A 24221-nucleotide genomic window follows, 5' to 3' on the forward strand; every position below is an offset into this window, starting at 1 on the left:
TGCTGTGGTGGATTCCTTTTTTTAGTTCGGGGAAGATTGATGATTTCATTATTTGTGGCACTCAGCAACAAATCTCAGAGTTGCAGCTAAAGTGAGCTCTTTTCCCTCGCTGTATCTTCTGCTCTGTTATTCATCATGTTTAATCATTCGCTTACTTCAGACCACCGCAGGCATTGGGAGGGCAGCGTATCATGGACTTGGGACAGTTTTTATTCTTTAAAGGCTGGAGTGGGGACCTTGTAGGAAGGGACAGGGCTGGGGTGAGACTGTCACAGAGTCATTGCTAGAGATGGGCTGGAGCAAGTAAAGCATCAACAAAGGCCACAGAATGACCAATAAAGGGAAGTGACAGCAGAACCCTCCTGGGACCTCAAAGGCTGGCCCTGTTTGCCAAGAAAATCTCTCATGGAAAAGGAAAGACTTAACACCAAAAAGAAAAGAAACAGCTGAAGGGTTCTCTGCCAAAGGAATGTCAAATACTTTAATTCGAGATGAAATGTGCTCTTGTTTGTGTACAATTAATTTTCCTCCCAAATGAAGGGTTTTGTCTATTACTTGAGTATTTCAACAGCAGCCGTTTGATTACGGTAGCATGTGCCTCTTCAGTTTGCGAAGCGGCTGTTTGTGTTGACGTGTTGGAAAAGCACACATTGCTTGGGTTACTTCCTGGGTCTAAGAAGGAAAAAACAAAGAGTCAATGAAAACACCTCCAAATAGAGACTTGGCTCCTGTGAGGATGATGTCATCTGGAAAATGTGAGCAGGACCGTTCCCCAAGAATGAAGGGGCTGCAGGAACTCTGCTCTGGCTGTGGGGAGCTGTGGTTAGGAGGATGGAGACTACACCTACAAACTGTGGGCAGCAGGGTCCTAATTCAAATGCCTCGAGAGGCCAGGTGGGACATGTGTATGAGGGAAGCCTGCTGAGTGTATTTTTTTTCAACACAAATATATTTGTTTGCATAGTAAATACCCCAGGGGATTCATTTTCACAAAGAAATGTATGCTCCTACATTTCTTGAAACACGTGGCTCTCCATCTTTTTTTTTTTTTTTTTTTTTAATATAATGGAGAGGTGGGTAGAGAGATTTGTTTTCGTGATGAAAATAAAGGCCAGCAGCCTGAGAGGTAATAAGTAGTGATGACTCTCACCTTCTCTGTTGAGGGACAGCAGGTGGTGAGGACTGTGGCAAGTCTAGGCTCACTGGCCAGTTCAATGAGGCGGCCATGACATCCTCAGGCCAGTAAAAAGGGCATCCAGTTTGTGTGTCTTTGATTTTTCAGAGGAAGATGGAAATCTATATTTTAATATTAAAAAAATGTATTTTTGAGACAAGGTCTCACTCTGTCACCCAGGCTGGAGTACAGTGATGCGATCACCGCTCACCACAGCCTTGACCTTCCGGGCTCAAGCGATCCTCCCACCTCAGCATCCCGAGTAGCAGCTGGAACTATAGGCACACGCCACGATTCCCAGATCATTTTTTATTTTATTTTTTGTAGAGACAGGGCCTCACCATGTTGCCCAGGCTGGTCTCGAACTCCTGGGCTCAGGTGTTTCTCCCACCTTGGCCTCCCAAAGTATTGAGATTATGGCATGAGCCACTGCAGCTGGCCTCATTTTTTAAATGTTGAAAACAAACTGTACAGACCCGAGCGTTGTGGGCTGATCACATCCTCTAGCCAGATATGGCCTGTGGTCCTTCACTTTGTGTTTGGGATAGACCATTAATATGCAAATTGTAGGAAACATGCTTCTAATTTTGGTGAGTAATTCATTCCATCTGTTTAGGACTCATTTTTTCCACCCACCAAATCAGCTCCTTCTATTTCTGGCCCAGTTTATGTTTAACGGCTCTAAAACCTGCATATTTATCCTCAATTGAGTTTGATTGTGTAGAAAATACCCAGAGAAACCCAATCTCCACAGACCAGATCACAATATCCATAGGTCATCACTTGGTGTCTCTGGGCTCCAGATCCACTGGGATTTAGCTTTGGCTGCTGTGGTAGAGACAGTGGCTTATACAAGCTGGAAGTGTATTTCTCACTCATGTCAACAGCTGAGCTGGTGTGCCAGTTCTAGTTTGTGAAGTTTTGAGGGACCCAGTTTCCCTCTCTTTTTGCTCGCTATCACTAGGCCATTGGCTTCCTTCACTTGGTCCAGATGCCCCACCCATGTCTGCATTTCAGCCAGTGAGAAGAGAGAAAAGAAGAGCTGGGCACACCCTTTCCTCCTTGGGCACAACCTGGCAGGGGCGCCATGCCTGTACTCACATTCCACTGGGCAGCACTTACTCACTTGACCACACCTCCCTGCAAGGAAGGCTGGAAATGGCGGTCCTTCTCCTGGGCTGCTATGCACCAGCTAAAGTGCTGATTAACAGGGGTTCTATTACTAAAAGAAAGCTGTACAGATAATGGAGGACACCCAGTCATTGTGAGCACATAAGGTGGACAATTCCAAGTAAAGCATACAAACAAAATACCAGAATCTCAACTGGGATTCTCAGTGAGCTTTCAGTTTCACTCTTTACAGATAGAACATATTTTTTAACCTCTTTAACCAGTTTTGAAGTAAAATGGCTCTTTCAACTAATGTCACAATATCAGGTTACAAACCCTAGTAACTTCTGTTTTTCTTTTGTAGAGACAGGGTCTCACCATGTTGCCCAGGCTGGTCTCGAACTCCTGGGCTCAAACGATGCTCTCACCTCGGCTAAGGACGGAGGATCTTTTGGCTAAATGTGCGCACCATTTGAACTATGGTTTGCTTCATATTTTGTTCCAGTGTTTTGTTCAAATGAATTTATTTTGAAAGGGAATTTTGCCAAATGATAATGAAGATACAACATCAAAATTTGGGGGCTGCAGCTAAAGCAGTGCAGAGGGAAATAATTATAGCTTTCAATGCAATGTAATGTACTATAACAAAAAAGAAAGGTAAAAAATCAGTGACCTAAGATTCTACCTCAAGACACTAGAAAATAATCAAAGTAAACCAGAAGTATGTAGAATTAACGTGTAGGTACGTATCTACGAAATGTGTAAGTAAAGAGAAGAGCGGAGGTAAATGAAATAGTACATGAAAGTTAATAGATAAGATTAACAAAGGTAAAAGTTAGTTTCTTAAAGAAATCACCAGAATTGATAGACCCATAACTAACATTTTTCTACATCTTGATTTTATCACTTAGCTCCTTGTTGATATACCTTCAAGACATCTTATATAGCTCTAAATCAAAGTTATTCTTTACAATCGCTGTGGAAATTCCATTGGGTGGCTATACTTGCAAAATGCTCAGCCATTCTTCTCGTAATAGGAATGTGTTTTATTTCCAGTTCTGGGAAGCTATAAACAACATTTGCAGTAAACGTCTGTGCATTTTAGGATAAGGTATGGGTACTTTTATTTTTACAGGATGCATTTCTAGCAGATCAAGAGCAGAAATATGCTCTTCTGTGAATTACCTCTTTATAGCTATCACCTCTTTTTCTTGTCAATTTGTAAGAATTTGTATATTACAGAAATTAGCTCATTGTCTAGTATTCACTTATAAATACTTGTACAGGTTTATATCATTTGTTTACATAATCATTTCATGTACAAAATTTTCAAATTTTTGTATTTTCAATTTTTAAAATATCAGGATTATCCATCTTGGTTTGTAAAGTCTTATCAATCTCTCTAGATTATAATTGTAATATCTTAGATTTTCTTGCACATTTTTTAAATGTAAGGGATAAAGCTCTAGAAAGCCCTCCTGTCCATGGTCATGACCTTTCCAGGACAGCCCACTCCTGGTGGCTGGGGCAGTCAGGGAATAAAAGCCTGGAAATTTGGGCCCAACATAGGTTGACTCCCACAAGCAATATTTGTTTCAGAACCTCTGCAAGTTTGCAGAGGGGATGTCAGGCCTGCCTTGAAGATCAACTTCTCCCCTGCCCAGCCTGCCCTTTCCCACCAAGTACCTTTCACAAGTGTTGGTCCTTAGAAATATTTTGAACTAAAAACTCCACTTCAGTCTCTGCTTCTGGAGACCCCATCCTGGGGCAAGAGCAATGGGTTGGTGTGGGGGCTACAGTGGAGGATCCATGGAGTCCAGCTCCAACAGCACAAGTCCCCATCTGGTTCCTAGTTTGCATCACAAGTCTATGTATTCCACAGATGGAGGGTTCCAAGATGGAAGAAAAGTATCTTGTGACATAGTTTGGGGATTCTGACCTGATTTGACTTTTATTTTTATTTTTAAATATTTACTTCTCTGTCCAGCCCAGACCTTTAACTGATGTCCAGGTTCATGCGTTCAGCTGTGGTTGGGCTCTCTCCAACTCAGATAGTAGTGGGTTTTCCTCTCCACTTCTTCAATTCACCCCCCACCTCCGTGATGGAGGCTCTTCCTGCCCAGGTGCTCAGGCCGACATGGCCAGCTCTGCTCCTCTCCTGGCACCCACCCTCTGACCACTCAGCACCTCCATCCCTCTGCTGTCCACATGAACTGATTCCTGCATTCCGCCCACCTGCCTGCTCCTGCCTGGCTGCTCTCGGAGGATGATCACACCATGGGCCTCCCTGGTCTCCCTGCCTAGCCTCCACCACAGTCTATTCTATTCAACAATTCAGATCAGCCACGCCCTGCACCAAGCCCGGGTCTCCAGCCTCACTTTCTGCAGCCACAGTGTTTCCCCAGTCGACAGGGCCCTGAGCCTCTGGTGCCTTCCACCTGCTGGTCTCTTTCCTGCTTCTCTCCCGTGTCCCCTCACTCTGGTCACATGGCCTCTTGGTCTTCCTAGGACAGGCCAGGAGCTCCCCACCTTGGGGTCTTACCCTCTGTCCTGGCTGCCCTGGGATGCTCCTCTCCGGGACATCCACCCGCTGAGCCCTCACCGCCTGGGCACCTGCTGCAAGGCCCCCTTCTTTGGGGGCTCCTCTGATGTCCATGAGCAATCATAGCCCCCCACCACCACCCCCTCCCTTCCCAGCTTTGTCTTTCTCCAGTGCACTTCCCACCATCTGACATAGTTTGCGTGTTACACATGGCCTTCAGCTGGATTCTTCCGGAAGCTGACCCTGAGACTGGGCATGACTCAGTTCATCTGGAGAAGTCCCCAGGAAGCTCGGGCAAGACGGCGGGGAGGGAAAGGGGAAGGAAAAAATGCCCATTCTGGTGGCATAAGGAGCAGGTGCCCACCGTGGGCTGTTGGTGCTCAGCTGCACTGGAGACCTCAGGGAGACGCTGAGGAGCAGCGTCAGAGGAGTGCACTGGAAAGTCGAGGAAGCCAGGTCTGCTCCCCACCAGCTTCCGTTCACCCAGAGCAGCTTCCCAGGACTCCACTCCCAGGCCACAAGGCTCCTGCAGCCCGAGGAGGCCCCGCAGGAGAGCAGGGGCAGCAAGAACCCATTGCAGGGCAAATATGGTGAGGCCTGCGGGACCCAGGCAGCGCCGCAAGTGTCTGCTTTGCACACTCTCTCGGGCTGTCACCTGCTTGTCCTCTGTCTCCCTCTGAGGGTCGTGAGTTCCCTGAAGCCAGCGGTCCTTGTCCGTTTTGTTCTTTGCTGTGGCCAGAGACTACAACTGTGCCTGGTGCACAGTTGGCCCTGCTTAAATATGCCCTGAGTGAGTGACACCTCCTTGGTCTGCCTCTGCAGGCTTCTGAGATGAATATTTGGCACCTTTAAAGAACCCAGATTCCAGGCGAAGTCACCCCTGATTTGGCTGATGCAGACTCCACCTCCTGCTGCTTCTGGGCTGACTCCGAAGCCTGTTGCTACTATATGCAGCCAAATTGGCTTTTCCAACAGCAGCAGCAATGGAGAGGGGCTCAGAATACTGATAGAAGCTCCCTTTACACCGGGTGCTTTTCCAGTGCTTCTACAACTGCCCTTTGATGTTGCAGTCATGAATCCTGATGGCAGAGTGACGATACTGGTCCCTATTTCATCCAATGTCTCACTTGATAGGATGACCAAGAGCCCACAAATCGTTCTTGAGTGCACCTCTAACAACAGATTTTTTTCTAAACGGTTCCACCTGGTTTGATCAGGAGAAGAAACAACAGATATGTGCATTTTCATTCCTTCCTTTAGTAGAGGAGTCACAGTTGTTTTGGAAGCTGTCCAAGTGCCTGAGACCCCGGACACAGATTCCTGAGCATCCTTCCCATCCTTGAAGGCAAATCATCCCTCTCTGTATCTGCAGCTCCAGCACAGGGCCAGACAGGGGACAGAGCTGAAAGCAAGGAGTATCTGTGGACCACCCAGGTGAGGTGAGACAAGAGCCCATGTTGCTGGCCTGAAGAAGGGCCACAGTCTGCCCGAGTCTGCTTCTTCCCTGGGGAGGTGCAGGCCGAATGCCTTGGCCAGGATTGCTACAGAGAGAGGCTCTGCCCAGTTCATTGCAGCCAGAGCGAGGCTTGTGATGTCTGTTCACTCCTCGTGTTGAGCTTGAGCACTCGGTTAAAGTGCTGGCCATCAGATTTCTCTATTGCAAAGGATCCTTTTCCCTTGTGTATTTGCCAAGCAACATATGTGGTGATGCTTTGGGACCTTGTGGATATCCTGTTCTTCAAAATCTGTCCCCCAATGGTTTTGGCATCCACAGATGGTCCTCACATGAGTCAACTGTAACATTTTCAAATTCCGTCATTCCTCATACATATCAGCTGGTGTTATTCTGTAAAGAATTCTTCCTGGCTCCAATCAGCTTTTTTTAGTATCACTATGAACTCATAGATTCTTTTTTAAAAAATTCAATGAGTTCATTCTTCCATATATTTTTTATGCTCAAATACTTCTACATTTGTCCATTGAAAGTCCTCTGACTATAGCTTCTGTTTCCTTTTGACCAATTTCCGTCATCTTTTGAGCACTTCTTGGCTTTCTGGTACAATCCAACTGGCTGGAATCTTCAAAAATGTCAACATCCCAGGAGGTGAAATGATGGACTCACTGTCCTACATTGCCGGGAATGAAAGAATCATGGCAAGCCATGCAGTGTGGTCCTAGATGGATGCTGAGTTGAAAACAAAAGCTCTCACTTTGGACTGTATTTTACATTATATTCCTGCATCAATATTAAATGTTTTGGGTGGGAAAATTGAGATTATGTAAGAAATTGTGTTTTTCTTTAGGAGATATACACTGAAGTGTTTAGGGGAGAAATATCGACCTCTGCACCATACTTTCCAATAGTTCTGCCAGAAAAGGAAAAATACACACACAATTGTACACACACATGCGTGCACACACACACAATTTTCTTTAAATAATGCTCATGGAAATAGGTGACCCACACATATGGTGTTATCAGTTAATGAAGCTATGTGAAGGGTACGTGATGTTCACTGTACTACTCTGTACGTTTCTGAATAGCTGACATTTTTTAAAGCTAAGAAGTTGGGAAAATAAGATGAAAAAAACATCAGAAGGGACAGGTATTGTGGTCAGGACTGTGGGCAACTGGGCTTAGCCTGCCCTGAGAAAACTCATCCTTTTACTGCAATTAATGCTATTGTTACCAGATGGAAAGTCCTGACTATGAGTTGTCCAGGTTCTTGGCACACTGAACAAAGAATTGGACAAAATGCACAGACAAAGCAACAGAAAAAACAAGTCAATGAAAGAAATAAGCGCAGATTTATTGATGTGAAAGTACACTCCACAGAGTGGGAGTGGGCTTAAGCAAGTTGCTCAACAGCACCAATTACAATGTTCTTTATGGGTTTGTATTAAGCTAAAAGAATTTGGTAACTCCTCTAGGTGCTTTTTTAGAGGCCTCTGATTGGATACACCCTATGAAGGATTGGCCCATGACCAATCAGAGGCTGAAGTGGAACCTTCTGTCTCATTATTGCAGAAGTGAGGGTGTGGACTGTGTGCTGCCTAATCTTGCCTAAAATTGGCTGCACCTGCTGTTCTTTATGTCTTAACCCTTGGTTACCCCAATTCCCTATTCTTCTGCCTCACTATGACATGGGTAACTGACCAATGTTTTTGAACTTCCAAAGGATAAAATCTAGACAGCTTTGAAGAAAAGTTGTCTCTTTTATACAAGAGAAAGAGATAATGCAGAAAACAGGGAGAGAGGAGGACAGACTGAAGGCAGGTAGCTGCTGATAGAATGTCTGAACCAGGCACTGTACTAGGTACTTCCTGCTATATTATTGATCTGTTTCCAATGGTGACCTTTAAGAGACAAGGAAGGCAAGGCTCATTGAAGTCACAAACCTGCCCCAGTAAAAAACTGCTCATCTCAGATAATGACTTCCAGTAAAGAAATATGATTAAACCAATTCACCAAAGATTGGCCAAAAGCTACCTGAATATAAAGATTTTAGAAGTCCTGGCCAGAGTTTATCTGTTTGTAATAGGAAGCTTTGTAGCAGGAAGGGTTGTGTCCCTTGAGCTGAAGTTTCAACATGGGTAGGGACAGCCTGGCCCTCTCACCTAAGCTGAACCTTGGCCCATTGGGCAGGCCTTGGAAACCAGGTGCTATCTCCTTTGCTTCTTACACAGTTTGTGGGACATGACCCTGGCAGGGCCATTCGCCATCAGGGTGCTCCACTCCTTGCTTCACAGTGAGTACTGGAGACCCCTGGGGGACTTGGGGTAAGCCCTGAGTAGAAGATGCTCCCGAGGAAGACTCTCACCCTCATGGAAAGTTCTGGACTAGGGAGGAATGGCTGGCTGTCACGTCACAGTGGAGGCAGAAGAGATAAGGTCTGGGGTGGAGTGGACGGTCCAGGGAATTAAGGAGTGTCAGTGGAGGAGGGGAGAAAGGGGGTGAATGGGGAAGAGGGTGGGGCCAGCTTCCTGCCAGCTGAGGGGGGTTTTGTGGTTCTCCCTGACAGCTTGGGACCAAGGTGCATTCCCATGGATGAGCTTGGGAGGCAAGTGGCCAGAGAACTCCTATCCCACTTTGTTCCTGTGTCACAGTGAGGATACCACATGGGTTGGGATGTGTTGCTTGAATCTGGGTGAAGTACTGACTGTTCACTGTTGCTTCTTTGTAAGTGTCCCTGGATGACAAAGGAGAGGCCTATTTTATTGCAAACTGTTGCACTTCTTTCCTTCTCCAATAAGTGCATTCAGCCATTCAAATGTCTGAGATTCCTGGACTAGGCAGCCTCTTGATTGTGCCTGATGAAATCATTTCAGCACCTAGGACAGCTCAGTGCTCAGTGCACATCTATGTAACTGCTGAATCCCTGTCTTAGAACAAAGGCCGGTGTGCTGTTAGTGAGCAGTGCTGATGCCTAGAAGTGGTTTCAGCACAATGGTTTTGAGACTCACAATCCAAAGTGGGTGAAGAGAGAAAGAGAAAGCTGGGATCTTGGATATGGGAGCTACTGGGAAGGGACCCCAAATAGGATAACGGTGGTTTCCATTCAAAAGTCAGGGCTGTACGTGTGGTATAACCTCAGTGCTGGGTTGATAAACCAGCACTTTAGGGTCAAGAAAAGCCCAGTTTTCCTGGTGTAAATACTCCCAACATGGCTGATTTCAAACTATCAGAGGTTTAACAACTAATTAGCAAAATTTCTGAACATTTCACCATTGGTTCTCAGAGCTGGCTGCCTGCACACCACTGGATGTGAATGACCGGTCCGGTCCCTACTTGGGGTTTCACAGCAGATATGGGATGGGTTCACCAAGGGGCTGTGGGTAAGCCTGTATATCCTGCCATGCAATAGGAAGCATTCCTTGAGTCATCCACAGAGTCCAACAGTGAGGACCTGGAACATGTAGACTGATGAACACTGAAGAAGTAGAACCAGCAGGGGTGAGGATCTCCTCAAATCCAGCAGGATCTCCCAAAGGGAATGGAGACCATGCCAGGGGGAAGAGAGGCCCCAGTGGAGGCTCTGGAGCCCCTGAGGGTTTTTGAAAATGACTCCTTTGATCAGGCTGCAAAACTCAAACCTGGGGGGAAAGAGGTTGACTGTGGCTACAGTTTTATCAGAAAAAAATACGCAAAAAGATTAGTATTTGATTCATTTGATTGCTTAAGAATTGGGGTACATCTGCCACTATAACCCAAACGTTAGGAAATAAAAACTTATTTTCATCACATTTAACTTTACTTTTCTAGAGAAAACCCTCATTGGGCCTTTTTTTGTTTGTTTGTTTTGTTTTGTTTTGTTTTTTAGAAGAAGTGGCAAGTATATGGCTGAGAGGAGGGGCCCTGGTGCAGGGTGACCTGATCCAGTCCTGATGATGCCAAATCTACATGGGCAACCACCTTTCTGTGCCTCTGTGTTTTCATCTGGAAAATGGGGCGGTGATGCAGTAGTGCCTGTGTTTTGGAGAGTACATGATTTAATACACATGGAGTACGGGAAACAGCGCCTGGCCTAAAGTGAATCCAAGGTAAATATTTGTTAAGTAAATCACAAAGCATTTGTTGTGAAACTTTGGTACTCAGTTTAATTGAATTTATCTTGAATGGGCTTTTTAGTTGTATGGGTCGTCCTCAGATAACAATGGCCTTGTTTCATTACACGTGGTCCTGGCTGGGAAGAAAAGACACAACAGTGTGATAAGAGGGGCCTTGGGGGACCTGACCTGGGCCCTGGGCCAGGGTGAGGAGGTGTTGAGGACACAGGAGAATTCCCCAAGGAGGTGACATCCATCTGAGACCTAATAGGTGACGAGGCTCCTGGAGGTAACTGGGTGGGGATCAGGGTGGGGGTGGGGAACATATCAGGAGGAGGGGACAACATGTGCCAAGGCCCTGAGGTTCCAGGAAGCCTGGTCTGTCCAAGGCCAGCGGAGAGGCCAGTGTGGCCATGACTGAGTGGACACAGGGATGAGTGGTGGAAGGTGCGACTGGAGGGGGGCAGGGACCCGTGGGGGTTTGGATGTCATCCTGAGGGCCAAGGGCAGCCTCTGTGGTGTGATGGGTCTGATCTTTCTCTTTGGACGTCCGCATGGGAGGGCCTCTTTGTCTAGGGCTGACCCTTTCCTCCCCATTCCCACCATGGCCTGTATCACAGGTAAGAACCTGGGTGGGAGGGGAGACCTCTGTTTTACGGCCTTGGCCACACTTCAGAAGAAAATCTGAGAAGACTGATTTTCAGGAAATGCTTGGCTGGGAAGTCTGCCATGGGAAGCGGGCGTCTGAGAGCCAGGTCAGGACCCTCCTGAAACACGTGGGCCTATCCAGGGAAGTGCCAGGGGTTCAGAATGAACGCATCTGGCTTTGGGAGCATCCAGTGGGAAGCAGCCCATGCTGGGAAGTGCAGATTTTACTGGAGCTGTAGGTTTTCATGAGGAACTTGGGGGGTCACTCAGGCATCTCCCTGCAAACAGCTGCCTGCCCATGGTGAACATCTAGGGACCGGGTCCCGGGGCTTCTCCTGGCTGCCCTGCCTCCGGTTCAGTCCCAAGAACAAGATGGTGTCACTGACCTTGCTCTCAGACCCCCGCTTCCCACGGCAGAGTTCCTGGCCTGCCTGCAAAGTGCTAACCACACTGTTGGAATTCCTCAGGGGTGAGCACGAGCCTCTCCGTTTCATCTGTGCCTATTATGGACGCATTAACTATTTGATGAAGTAACACAAATAACATTTGGAGTAAAAAAAATTAACTAAAAATAGGCAAAGCAGTGAAATTTAGTGACAAGGATGCTCATGAATAATTAAGAGGCCGACACAGGACCGCATTTCAAGGAGATTCTCACTCCTAAGCCTGTCGCTTTTCCCTGCATGGCACAGGCAAGACCGGATTTTCCAGCAGGAAGGTTGTCTTAGTTAAATCTTGTTTGTCAAGAAGGCAAGATGTATTTGTGTTTCCTCGGGCTCCCGTTGTTACAAACTTTGCAGTTTTTCTCTGAAAAATGCTCCTTTTCTGCTCAAAAGAACTGACTGTTGCTGTTTTTCTCTCTCCCATTGTGAGGAGGAAATGCTACAAGTTCTTTGTCAGGTAATCAATTATCCTCCTTAAAGGATCCCCAAAGTCATCATTTGAAAATTATGGCTCCTGAAAAATAATAAAATGCCCACTTTAACATACTGTTGCATGTCAGAGTGAGTTTCTCTCCCCTGCAGAGTCGTAGAGCCTGTAAATTGCCCGTGGTAATGACCTCTGGCTCCAAATGCAGTCACTGGTCTCTGCACAGATAGACACTGTCTGTTACTTCTGGGGTTTCGCTATTGACACTGTGTCTCTTTTAGCTTCTAGGAAGCCCTGTAATGATGCTGCAATTAGCAAAGCATCCTTCCTTCTCTCCCAACTCCAATTGCTCTAATTTATGTCCCTCGACAATACTCACACCAAGCACACCATCTGTACCACTGTGTGGGGAAGGAAGTTCTCAAGTTCAAGGTCTCAGGGAGATAAACACAATTTCAAGTTCACAGATGTCCTCAGCAATCAAGATCAACTACCCCACCAAGAAAGCAAGACCTTGGTGTTGTTGGCGAGTAGCAGGTAATTGATGAGCTTGTCAACATGATCTATGGTCCCTGATCTGTATCAATATGAAATGAGAAACCATTTAAGAGGTGTGAGGAAAACATGGCAGGCCCCCACCTTCTCCTCCTACCCTTTGACAATGACTCATTCACATATGAAATTGAGTCTTTGTGATGGTGAAGTGTTAAATATCCTGTGTAGTCATTACTATCATGGAACCAACAAGTGGAAACAGGTTGTTAAATGTCCCTGGTTCCTCCTTATTCAAATGGGTAGAAGAAAACAAACAGAAAGCTTAGATGCAAATGTGACTTCATGCCCAAGTGTTCGGGAGAACCAATATACATCAAGAAAGGGAAAGCTGGGTGGTGCCCCAGATAATTCAGGTTAAACAGACTCTTATCAGAAGATCAAAGACATCCAGGCACAGCTTGAAGATGCAATCATGGTCCATCCATCATGTCTTCTTGCGAATAAGCTTCGGCAAGTTTCTTGCCAACACAAGGACATGTTTAATGTCCCTGTGACATTTGGTGGGAATGCTAAAGCATCACTGAAATTCCTCGAGCCAAGGTGCACCTGTTCAGGTCCCAAGACCTTTTCTGAGAGCTGGGCAGACGATCTTCCCTTTCTGGGCCTCAGTTACCTCATTTATAAATGACTTGGTGTTGCCCAATGCAAGATAAGAGAGACAGAAGCATAAGAAAACCTGCTTTTGCAGATGTTCTCAGAAGGGCATTTTGATGGGCATCTCAAGTGTATCCTGGGGAGAATGGATCCTGATGTTATGTAGGAATCATGGCTCTAATGAAAATTCAAACTTTCAGACTTGTCAAAAATTCCAAAAAGAGGGCTCTGAAGTGTATATGGAATATTTATATGTCTTTTTGCAAGTGCGTTACTCATTCATTCCCAAGGCATTGGGCTGTTCCACTGTAATTTACAGTTAGTTGGTTAATTGCTGCTGTAGACCCCAACATTCGGATATCCTACTTCCTTGCAAGAAGAGCCTTGATTTTCCTCAGATGTTGGGAAGCAATGTGCTCTCTGGCACTGGGGAATGGATTACCATTGGTCTGTGACAGAAGCCCTGCCCCGAGGGAACAGAGCTAGGTCCACTCCACCTGTGGACAGAGAGCTGGGGAGGGGTGGCTTTTGCAAAGGGGGCTCGGGACCCAGAAGAAGCAGCAGGTGCTGGTTGGGTAAACCAGGGGTGTCCTCCAACTCATATCAGTCTCTCCTCCGGCTCATGGGGCATGGCCTGTGGCACCCCCTCTGTCCTGGAGAACTCAGCACTGGCCCTCCCTGCTCACTGGGGACCACATGGCTGGAGCACAAGATACCCATTTCCTGAGAATATTTTTTCCCAACACTCCCATTGCTTCATTTTTAGACACCACACTTAATTCATGTATAAATCTGAAATCACATTGAACGAGAATGTGAGTTTTCCGAGTTCACTGAAATGGATCTGGGTTAGCAGCAGTAGCGAGGGGGCCTGGCCTTGCAGGAGGGAAGGTGAAGGTGACTGTGAACTCAGCTCCCCTCCTGCAGTGTCTCCTGCATTTCCCGGCACCGACGGTTGAAGAAGAGCAATAAACAACCAAATCTCTTTAGAAAGGCATTTGACAACATTTAAACTCCATTAGGCAGCCTAAGGAACATTGTGAATACAAAATTCATCTTGAGTTAAAGTTTCTGCCTTATTAAATTCATCTTTTCTGTAGTGGGTGGTTGTCCCTGCTACAGATAACTGTGACCCTGGATGGCAGGACCTGTGTTCACTGTGAACCAACTTTTCCTTCGAGAGCCCCAAAGACCCTGGGTGTGAATCGCCCGAGTGGGTGGGGTCTCTCACCTGTGAGTCCTCCCACCAGGGTCCCCGTCCTTCCACCCACCTTCCCCCGGGTCTATTTCCCTTGAGGTCTGAGCTGGGCTGCCCAGTGAGGGGTCATCCCTGCTGTGAGATGAAACTGAGGCGTGACTCCCCACCCCTATGCAGGGCCCTAGAGGGCATGCGCAGCTTCAACCGTCTGATCAAGGGCGGATCCGACTCCCTGCTCGGGGCAGCAGCTCGTGGTTCATTCAGCCCCAGCGGCATCTCGATGGGGTGACGTGAGGGGCACAGAGAACCGAGGTTTGGGTCTGATGGGATTAAACTCCCAACTGGTGTCCCCGCGTCTTCTCTTTCCTGACAGCAGACACCAAGAAGAAACAGCCCCAGACACACCGGTGAGTGCATTCTGAAGGGTGAGTGGGGGCCAGGCGGCCTCTGAAGGCTCCACGTGGGTTTTGAGCCTTCGCTTTTTGCAGCAGCAAACCCACTGCTCTGGGCTGGGAATTGGTGTTTGCTAAACACACAGGTGGTCTGGAGTGATGTTTTCCTTCCTTAGCAAAGTAACACATGCTCCTTACAGAGAGTCAGACATGCAAAGAGGCATATTTGTTAAAGATAAGTGAAACCTTCAGCAGGTTCACGGGGACTGAGTGAAAGGTTTCCCCGCAGGTCAGCCCCTCAGCCTCCCAGTTTCTTCTTGGAGAAGCCAGTGCAGGGCCCCGCGGTGGGGGCGGTGGGTGGGAGGCAATCTCAAGACACCAGGACGTGATTAGAGGGTCTCAGTTCATTTTGATACCTGTGCTTGGGAGTCGCTGGCTGGGACTGGACTCCTGGCAGCACCCAGTGAGAAGGGGACAAACCAGGCTGTGACTCTGGCTGTTTTCTCCTCTGTGATTATGATTCCCTTGCTGCACCCCCTCTTTCTGGCCCATCCACAGAGCACAGACCTGTCCTTGCTGGCTGACATTTCTCTGCTCCCTGAGGCCGGGTGTGCACCCTGGGGGTGCTCAGAGAGTGTCCCTGGATTGATTTCAGGGCCCTCACTTCTCGGAGGAGATGCCATTCCCTGCAGAGCTCCATTCACCTGCTCTGAGCACTCCTCGTCCTGCCCAAGGACATGCTCTCTGGTTTGGCTGGAATGAATGACCCCACCATGCCAACTCTGGGATTCAGGCAAATCAGAGCTGCTGGGCCCGGGCTGTGTTGTCCAGCTGGCCCAGGTGTTTGTACTAAAACACAGCTGTGTCCTCACTGGTTGGTGCAGAGATACTGTCTCTATCCCTGTGGAGACCCTGTGCTGGCACCCCAAGATACAGCAGCCCAAGGGGCACAATTGCTGGCCCAGCAGGAACTTGGGGACCCTACCCTCGAGCTACGGTCAGTGTCTAAGATGACTGGTCAGCTGCCAAGTGAACAAGAACATGAGGCTTTTTTTTTTTTGTTTCGAGACAGAGTGTCACTTTGTCACCCAGGCTGGAGTGCAGTGGTGCAATAGCGGCTCACTGTGGCCTCTGCCTCCTGGGTTCAAGTGATTCTTGTGCCTTACGCCCAGCTGATTTGTGTATTTTTAGAAGAGACAAGGGTTTCTCCATGTGGGCCAGGCTGGTCTTGAACTCCTGACCTCAGGTGATCTGCCCGCCTCGGCATCCCAAAGTGCTGGGATTACAGGAGTCAGCCACTGTGCCCAGTCTTGTCTGTTTTCTCTTAACAAGCGCATGATGTCAATGGGAGAAGCAACCCAGGCCTGAGCCTCTAAGTCAAACATCTAGGTGCACCTGGGGACAGTCAACATGGACCCGGTTATTGTGGCCCTGATGGTAGATCGTGGTCCTGGTTGGCACAGGTGGGTCATCACGGTTTTACTTACAGCTGGTTTATGGAAGGTCTGAACTGGATACGAGCAAGAAATGGCTTCATTTTTCTCCAGTCGCTGCCTTCCAGCAGCTTCTGTGGGGCAGGGCTGGGTTAGGGTGAGTGAGTGAGGCCAAATCATGCAAACGCAGGGTTGAATAGTATCGTAGTTGAAATGTAGATAACTTTTCCCACTAGGGTTTTTTTTTGCATTAGATTTGATTTTTTAAAAAAAATCTGCATTAAAATATTATTTATTTTGATCAGTGAATTTTTTGTTTGTTTGTTTGTTTGTTTTTGAGATGAAGTCTCACTCTGTCGTCCAGGCTGGAGTACAGTGGCGCGATCTCGGCTTACTAGAGCCTCTGCTCCTGGGTTCAAGCCATTCTCTTTCCTCAGCTTCCCGAGTAGCTGGGACTACAGGCGCACGCCACCACACCCGGCTGATTTTTTGTATTCTTAGTAGAGATGGGGTTTCAACATGTTAGCCAGGATGGTCTTGATTTCCTGACCTCATGATCTGCCTGCCTCAGCCTCTCAAAGTGCTGGGATTACAGGCGTGAGGCAGCACGTCCGGTCTGATCAGTGAATTTTTGGTGCCCCCTTAAATTTTATGACTCTCTTGCTGGACCGCGCCTCCCTCCCCTGCCTCATCCTAGTCCCCATCCTGCTGATAGGCTTCTGGTATCTGCTTCTTGATGACATCTGGGGAAGTTTCCCTAGGATTTTGGTCACTTTGGTTTATAATAACAGACTAGTTAATAATGAATAGAATATGGCAGGGCCTGGTGGCTCATGGTTGTAATCCCAGCACTTTGGGAAGCTGAGGTGGGCAGATTACTTGAGGTCAGGAGTTCGAGACCAGCCTGATCAACATGGAGAAACACTGTCTTTACTGAAAATAGAAAAATTACCTGGGCGTGCTGACACACGCCTATAATCCCAGCTACTCAGGAGGCTGAGGCAGGAGAATCGCTTGAACCTGGGAGGCAGAGGTTGCAGTAAGGATCACACCATTGCACTCCAGTCTGGGAGACAGAACAAGACTCTGTCTCAAAAAAACAAAAACAAAAATGAATGGAATAACTCATGTTTAGGTGTTACAAAATCTAGGCCAGACAAATCTAAACTTTTATCTCACACTCAGTTCCTAGATTACTCCTTTCTCCAGCTCAAGTTCAGCCTAAGCCTCGGGGGCCCTTAGTTGCAGGGGGAACCACCCCCTCTTTTCCCTACCTTTGTTCCTGTTTTTTCTCTGCTGGTTCCTGTGGGGTTGGGTGCATTCAGAGGTCAGGACAAGCTAAAGGTCTTTGGCTTTTTGGTTCTGTTGATGGGTGAGTTCCAAATACTAGCTTTCTCTTGTAGGATATCTCATTTATTTATTCGTTAAAAATATTTATTTAGAACACACCATTCATGTGCCAGACACTATTCCAGCCACTGGGGATAGGGTGATAAATGAGATAAACAAAAATACCTGCCCACATTAAGCTCCATGACATTGTCCATGACATTGACTTTCAAAGGGGTGCGTCATGTTATGTGGTTCATCCCAGAAACAATGAAGATATTTCTCTATCAGTCAGTCGGTAAATAATTATTGACAATGTGCTAGGAAGGTGGAGTGATCGGAGTAGATTTGGTCCCTATTCTCATGGAGCTTACTTTCTAGAGGGGAAGACAGATGATGGATGAATAAATATAAATTATTCTATTAGGTTGGTGCAGCAGTAATCCCGGTTTTTACCATTAAAGGTAATGGCAATCAAAAGTGGGGAGGAGCCAGTGCTGCAGTTCATTAAAACTAATGGCAAAAACTGCGATGACTTCTGCACCAACCTAATAGAATAATTAGAAGTGTGCAAAATGCTGTAATGAGAAAGTTCCCATTACAAGTGATGGGGGCGGGCTGGGGGTGAAATTTCAGTGGAGACTCCAAGGATGAATGGTAATTAGAAAAGTGAACCCAGATGGTTAGGGGGAAGTGTTTCAGGCACAGAGAACAGCATGTGCAAAGGCCTATGGTGGGAGGACATTCTGTGCTCATCGACCTGAGGGGCGAGCAGCAGGCTGGAGCAGAGCGGGTTGAGGGGAGGATGGAGAGCCGGGGAAAGGCACTCCACGCAGAGGGCACAGCAGGGGGAAAGGCCTGGAGTCAGGCCTGAGCCCGTGTGGTTTGAGGAAGTGACAGAGGCCTGTCTGGCAGGAAAGAAACTGCAGAGGGGAGACCATAAGGCCAGGGCAGAGGGCAGGGCCGTGCTGGGCACTGTGGGCTGTGGATGGGACCTGGCATTTATTCTTGGGTGAGGGGAACATGTTAGAAGATTTTAAGGAGGGCAGGAACATTTGGGGATAATGTGTATTCTAGGAATCTCAACCAAGTAAATTCATAGTTCAAATATTCCCAAGACTTCTGCACAGGCAAAGTGAAAGATGGTTTCTAGAGCTGTGAGATAAGATCATGGTAAAAAAGAACAACTAAGTTTTTAAAGGTCATTTCAAATGGTGGATTTCCATCTTACAATTGAATATAAGTAGATTGCAAAGTTGATGGAAAGTAGAAAATTTCCTGACTTGCGTGAACAGAAAAGAAACATCAATTTGAAAGGAAAACATTTATTTATTTACTTCCTCTGCAGTTTTCCTGACTGCTACATTTCAGGAGAAGGGATGGTTTATGAGGGTCAAGGAGCCGGAGGCATGGGGAGGAGCTGGTGTTTTTGTTCCGGTCTGAGGGTCCTGGAGCTGGAGCCCACGGGAGGAGCCGGTGCTGCCACAGATGTCTTAGGGTCAAGGAGTTGAAGATCCCAGAGGATCTGGTGCTGCTGTTCCAGTTTGAGGATCGTAGAGCTGGAGACCCAGGGAGAAGATGGTGCTGCTGTTCTAATTTAAGGATAATGAAGCGGAAGAGCCAGACAGGAGCTGGTGCTGCCACTGCTCAAATCTGATTGGAGCTGGAGCCGGGGAGTGGAGCCGGTTCTGTCTTTGAAGTCTGAGAGTCATTGAGCTGGAGGTCCAGGAAGGAGCTGGTGCTGCTGTTCTAGGGTAAGGGTCATGGAGCTGTAGACCCAGGGAGGAGCAATGATGTTTTAGTTTGAGTAGGGAACCTGGTGACCCAGGAAGGAGAGGTCCTGTTCTAGTTTGAGGATCGTGGAGCTGCAGACCCAGGCAGGAGCAATGTTGTTGTAGTAAGAGAGTCTGGAAGATGTCCACCCAGGGAGGAGAGGTCTTCTTCTAGTTTGAGGGTCATGGAGCTGCAGACCCAGGGAGGAGCAATGTTGTAGTTCGAGGGTCTGGAAGCTGTCGACCCAGGGAGGAGAGGTCGTGTTCTAGCTTGAGGGTCGTGGAGCTACAGACCCTGGCAGGAGCAATGTTGTTGAAGTTCGAGGGTCTGGAGGCTGTCGACCCAGGGAGAAGAGGTCATGTTGTAGTTTGAGGGTCGTGGAGCTGCAGACCCAGGGAGGAGCAATGTTGTTGAAGTTCGAGGGTCTGGAGGCTGGCGACCCAGGGAGAAGAGGTCATGTTGTATTTTGAGGGTCATGGAGCTGCAGACCCAGGCAGGAGCAATGTTGTTGAAGTTCGAGGGTCTGGAACCTGGTGACCCAGGGAGGAGAGGTCATGTTGTAGTTTGAGGGTCGTGGAGCTGCAGACCCAGGCAGGAGCAATGTTGTTGAAGTTCGAGGATCTGGAACCTGGCGACCCAGGGAGGAGAGGTCTTGTTCTAGTTTGAGGGTAGGGGAACTGCAGACCCAGGGAGGAGCAATGTTGTTGTAGTAGGAGGGTCTGGAAGCTGTCGACCCAGGGAGGAGAGGTCTTGTTCTAGCTTGAGGGTCGTGGAGGTACAGACCCAGGCAGGAGCAATGTTGTTGAAGCTCGAGGGTCTGGAGGCTGTCGACCCAGGGAGGAGAGGTCCTATTCTAGTGTGAGGGTCGTGGAGCTGCCGACCCAGGGAGGAGCAATGTTGTAGTAAGAGTGTTGGGAACCTGGCAACCCAGGTAGGAGAGGTCATGTCCTAGTGTGAGGGTCGTGGAGGTTCAGCGCCAGGCAGGAGCAATGTTATAGTTCAAGGGTCTGGAAGCTGTCGATCCAGGGAGGAGAAGTCTTGTTCTAGTCTGAGGGTCGTGGAGCTGCAGACCCAGGCAGGAGCAATGATGTTGAAGTTCGAGGGTCTGGAACCTGGCAACCCAGGGAGGAGAGGTCTTGTTTTAGTTTGAGGGTCGTGGAGCTGCGGACCCAGGGAGGAGCAATGTTGTTGAAGTTCGAGGGTCCAGAGGCTGGCGACCCAGGGAGGAGAGGTCATGTTGTATTTCGAGGGTCGTGGAGCTGCAGACCCAGGCAGGAGCAATGTTGTAGTTCGAGAGTCTGGAAGTTGGCGACCCAGGGAGGAGAGGTCTTGTTCTAGTTTGAGGGTCGTGGAGCTGCGGACCCAGGGAGGAGCAATGTTGTTGTAGTAAGAGAGTCTGGAAGCTGTTGACCCAGGGAGGAGAGATCTTGTTCTTGTTTGAGGGTTGTGGAGTTGCAGACCCAGGGAGGAACAATGTTGTTGAAGTTTGAGGGTTGGGAAGCTGGAGACCCAGGGAGGAGAAGTCTTCTTCTAGTTTCAGGGTCGTGGAGCTCCAGACCCAGGCAGGAGCAATGTTGTTGAAGTTCGAGGGTCTGGAGGCTGGCGACCCAGGGAGGAGAGGTCATGTTGTATTTCGAGGGACATGGACCTGCAGACCCAGGGAGGAGCAATGTTGTTGAAGGTCGAGGTTCTGGAAGCTGACGACCCAGGGAGGAGAGGTCATGTTCTAGTTTGAGGGTCGTGGAGCTGCAGACTCAGGTAGGAGCAATGTTGTTGAAGTTTGAGGGTCTAGAAGCTGGCGACTCAGGGCAGAGAGGTCATGTTCTAGCTTGAGGGTCGTGGAGCTACAGACCCAGGGAGGAGCAATGTTGTTGTAGTAAGAGGGTCTGGGAGCTGGCGACCCAGGGAGGAGAGATCTTGTTCTTGTTTGAGGGTCGTGGAGTTGCAGACCCAGGGAGGAACAATGTTGTTGAAGTTTGAGGGTTGGGAAGCTGGAGACCCAGGGAGGAGAAGTCTTCTAGTTTCAGGGTCGTGGAGCTCCAGACCCAGGCAGGAGCAATGTTGTTGAAGTTTGTGGGTCTGGAACCTGGCGACCCAGGGAGGAGAGGTCATGTTCTAGTTTGAGAGTCGTGGAGCTGCAGACCCAGGGAGGAGCAATGTTGTAGTTCAAGGGTCTGGAACCTGGCGACCCAGGGAGGAGAGGTCATGTTCTAGTTTGAGGGTCGTGGAGCTGCAGACCCAGGCAGGAGCAATGTTGTTGAAGTTCGAGGGTCTGGAGGCTGGCGACCCAGGGAGGAGAGGTCATGTTGTATTTCGAGGGTCATGGAGCTGCAGACCCAGGGAGGAGCAATGTTGTAGTTTGAGGGTCTGGAAGCTGGCGACTCAGGGCAGAGAGGTCTTGTTCTAGTTTGAGGGTAGGGGAGCTGTAGACCCAAGCAGGAGCAATGTTGTTGAAGTTCGAGGATCTGGAACCTGGCAACCCAGGGAGGAGAGGTCTTGTTCTAGTTTGAGGGTCGTGGAGCTGCAGACCCAGGCAGGAGCAATGTTGTTGTAGTAAGAGAGTCTGGAAGATGTCCACCCAGGGAGGAGAGGTCTTCTAGTTTGAGGGTCATGGATCTGCAGACCCAGGGAGGAGCAATGTTGTAGTTCGAGGGTCTGGAACCTGGCGACTCAGGGAGGAGAGGTCATGTTCTAGCTTGAGGGTCGTGGAGCTACAGAGCCTGGCAGGAGCAATGTTGTTGAAGTTCGAGGGTCTGGAGGCTGTCGACCCAGGGAGAAGAGGTCATGTTGTAGTTTGAGGGTCGTGGAGCTGCAGACCCAGGGAGGAGCAATGTTGTTGAAGTTCGAGGGTCTGGAGGCTGTCGACCCAGGGAGGAGAGGTCATGTTGTATTTTGAGGGTCATGGAGCTGCAGACCCAGGGAGGAGCAATGTTGTTGAAGTTCGAGGGTCTGGAACCTGGTGACCCAGGGAGGAGAGGTCATGTTGTAGTTTGAGGGTCGTGGAGCTGCAGACCCAGGCAGGAGCAATGTTGTTGAAGTTCGAGGATCTGGACCCTGGCGACCCAGGGAGGAAAGGTCTTGTTCTAGTTTGAGGGTAGGGGAACTGCAGACCCAGGGAGGAGCAATGTTGTTGTAGTAGGAGGGTCTGGAAGCTGTCGACCCAGGGAGGAGAGGTCTTGTTCTAGCTTGAGGGTCGTGGAGGTACAGACCCAGGCAGGAGCAATGTTGTTGAAGCTCGAGGGTCTGGAGGCTGTTGACCCAGGGAGGAGAGGTCATGTTCTAGTGTGAGGGTCGTGGAGGTTCAGCGCCAGGCAGGAGCAATGTTGTAGTTCAAGGGTCTGGAAGCTGTCGATCCAGGGAGGAGAAGTCTTGTTCTAGTCTGAGGGTCGTGGAGCTGCAGACCCAGGCAGGAGCAATGATGTTGAAGTTCGAGGGTCTGGAACCTGGCGACCCAGGGAGGAGAGGTCTTGTTTTAGTTTGAGGGTCGTGGAGCTGCGGACCCAGGGAGGAGCAATGTTGTTGAAGTTCGAGGGTCCGGAGGCTGGTGACCCAGGGAGGAGAGGTCATGTTGTATTTCGAGGGTCGTGGAGCTGCAGACTCAGGTAGGAGCAATGTTGTTGAAGTTTGAGGGTCTAGAAGCTGGCGACTCAGGGCAGAGAGGTCTTGTTCTAGTTTGAGGGTCGTGGAGCTGCGGACCCAGGGAGGAGCAATGTTGTTGTAGTAAGAGAGTCTGGAAGCTGTCGACCCAGGGAGGAGAGATCTTGTTCTTGTTTGAGGGTTGTGGAGTTGCAGACCCAGGGAGGAACAATGTTGTTGAAGTTTGAGGGTTGGGAAGCTGGAGACCCAGGGAGGAGAAGTCTTCTTCTAGTTTCAGGGTCGTGGAGCTCCAGACCCAGGCAGGAGCAATGTTGTTGAAGTTTGAGGGTCTGGAACCTGGCGACTCAGGGAGGAGAGGTCATGTTCTAGTTTGAGGGTCGTAGAGCTGCAGACCCAGGGAGGAGCAATGTTGTAGTTCAAGGGTCTGGAACCTGGCGACCCAGGGAGGAGAGGTCATGTTCTAGTTTGAGGGTCGTGGAGCTGCAGACCCAGGCAGGAGCAATGTTGTTGAAGTTCGAGGGTCTGGAGGCTGGCGACCCAGGGAGGAGAGGTCATGTTGTATTTCGAGGGTCATGGAGCTGCAGACCCAGGGAGGAGCAATGTTGTAGTTTGAGGGTCTGGAAGCTGGCGACTCAGGGCAGAGAGGTCTTGTTCTAGTTTGAGGGTAGGGGAGCTGTAGACCCAAGCAGGAGCAATGTTGTTGAAGTTCGAGGATCTGGAACCTGGCAACCCAGGTCTTGTTCTAGTTTGAGGGTCGTGGAGCTGCAGACCCAGGCAGGAGCAATGTTGCTGTAGTAAGAGAGTCTGGAAGATGTCCATCCAGGGAGGAGAGGTCTTCTTCTAGTTTGAGGGTCATGGATCTGCAGACCCAGGGAGGAGCAATGTTGTAGTTCGAGGGTCTGGAACCTGGCGACCCAGGGAGGAGAGGTCATGTTCTAGTTTGAGGGTCGTGGAGCTGCAGACCCAGGCAGGAGCAATGTTGTTGAAGTTCGAGGATCTGGAGGCTGGCGACCCAGGGAGGAGAGGTCATGTTGTATTTCGAGGGTCATGGAGCTGCAGACCCAGGGAGGAGCAATGTTGTTGAAGTTCGAGGGTCTGGAACCTGGTGACCCAGGGAGGAGAGGTCATGTTCTAGTTTGAGGGTCGTGGAGTTGCAGACCCAGGGAGAAGCAATGTTGTTGAAGTTCTAGGGTTGGGAAGCTGGAGACCCAGGGAGGAGAAGTCTTGTTCTAGTTCAGGGTCGTGGAGCTGCAGACCCAGGCAGGAGCATTGTTGTTGTAGTAAGGGAGTCTGGAAGCTGTCGACCCAGGGAGGAGAGGTCTTGTTCTCATTTGAGGGTCATGGAGCTGCAGACCCAGGGAGGAGCAATGTTGTAGTTCGAGGGTCTGGAAGCTGGTGACTCAGGGCAGAGAGGTCTTGTTCGAATCTGAGGGTCGTGGAACTGCAGACCCAGGGAGGA

At 48.9% G+C, this 24221-nt stretch overlaps 1 long non-coding RNA gene across 5 annotated transcripts in view; it reads left to right on the forward strand.

The window, feature by feature from the left end:
- The window catches only part of LOC105470711 (uncharacterized), a 223010-nt gene that overhangs the window by 86068 nt on the left and 112721 nt on the right, over positions 1-24221 (forward strand). For 4 of the 5 annotated variants that reach the window (XR_011613267.1, XR_011613264.1, XR_011613266.1 and 1 more), the window contains exon 2: positions 10148-10367. This is a non-coding gene — a long non-coding RNA (uncharacterized lncRNA). The remainder of the gene's footprint in view (positions 1-10147; positions 10368-24221) is intronic. The other variant, XR_980718.2, reaches the window with a different exon arrangement.

The sequence above is a fragment of the Macaca nemestrina genome, chromosome 15, assembly GCF_043159975.1.
Source record: "Macaca nemestrina isolate mMacNem1 chromosome 15, mMacNem.hap1, whole genome shotgun sequence".
Classification (NCBI taxonomy): Eukaryota; Metazoa; Chordata; class Mammalia; order Primates; family Cercopithecidae; genus Macaca; species Macaca nemestrina.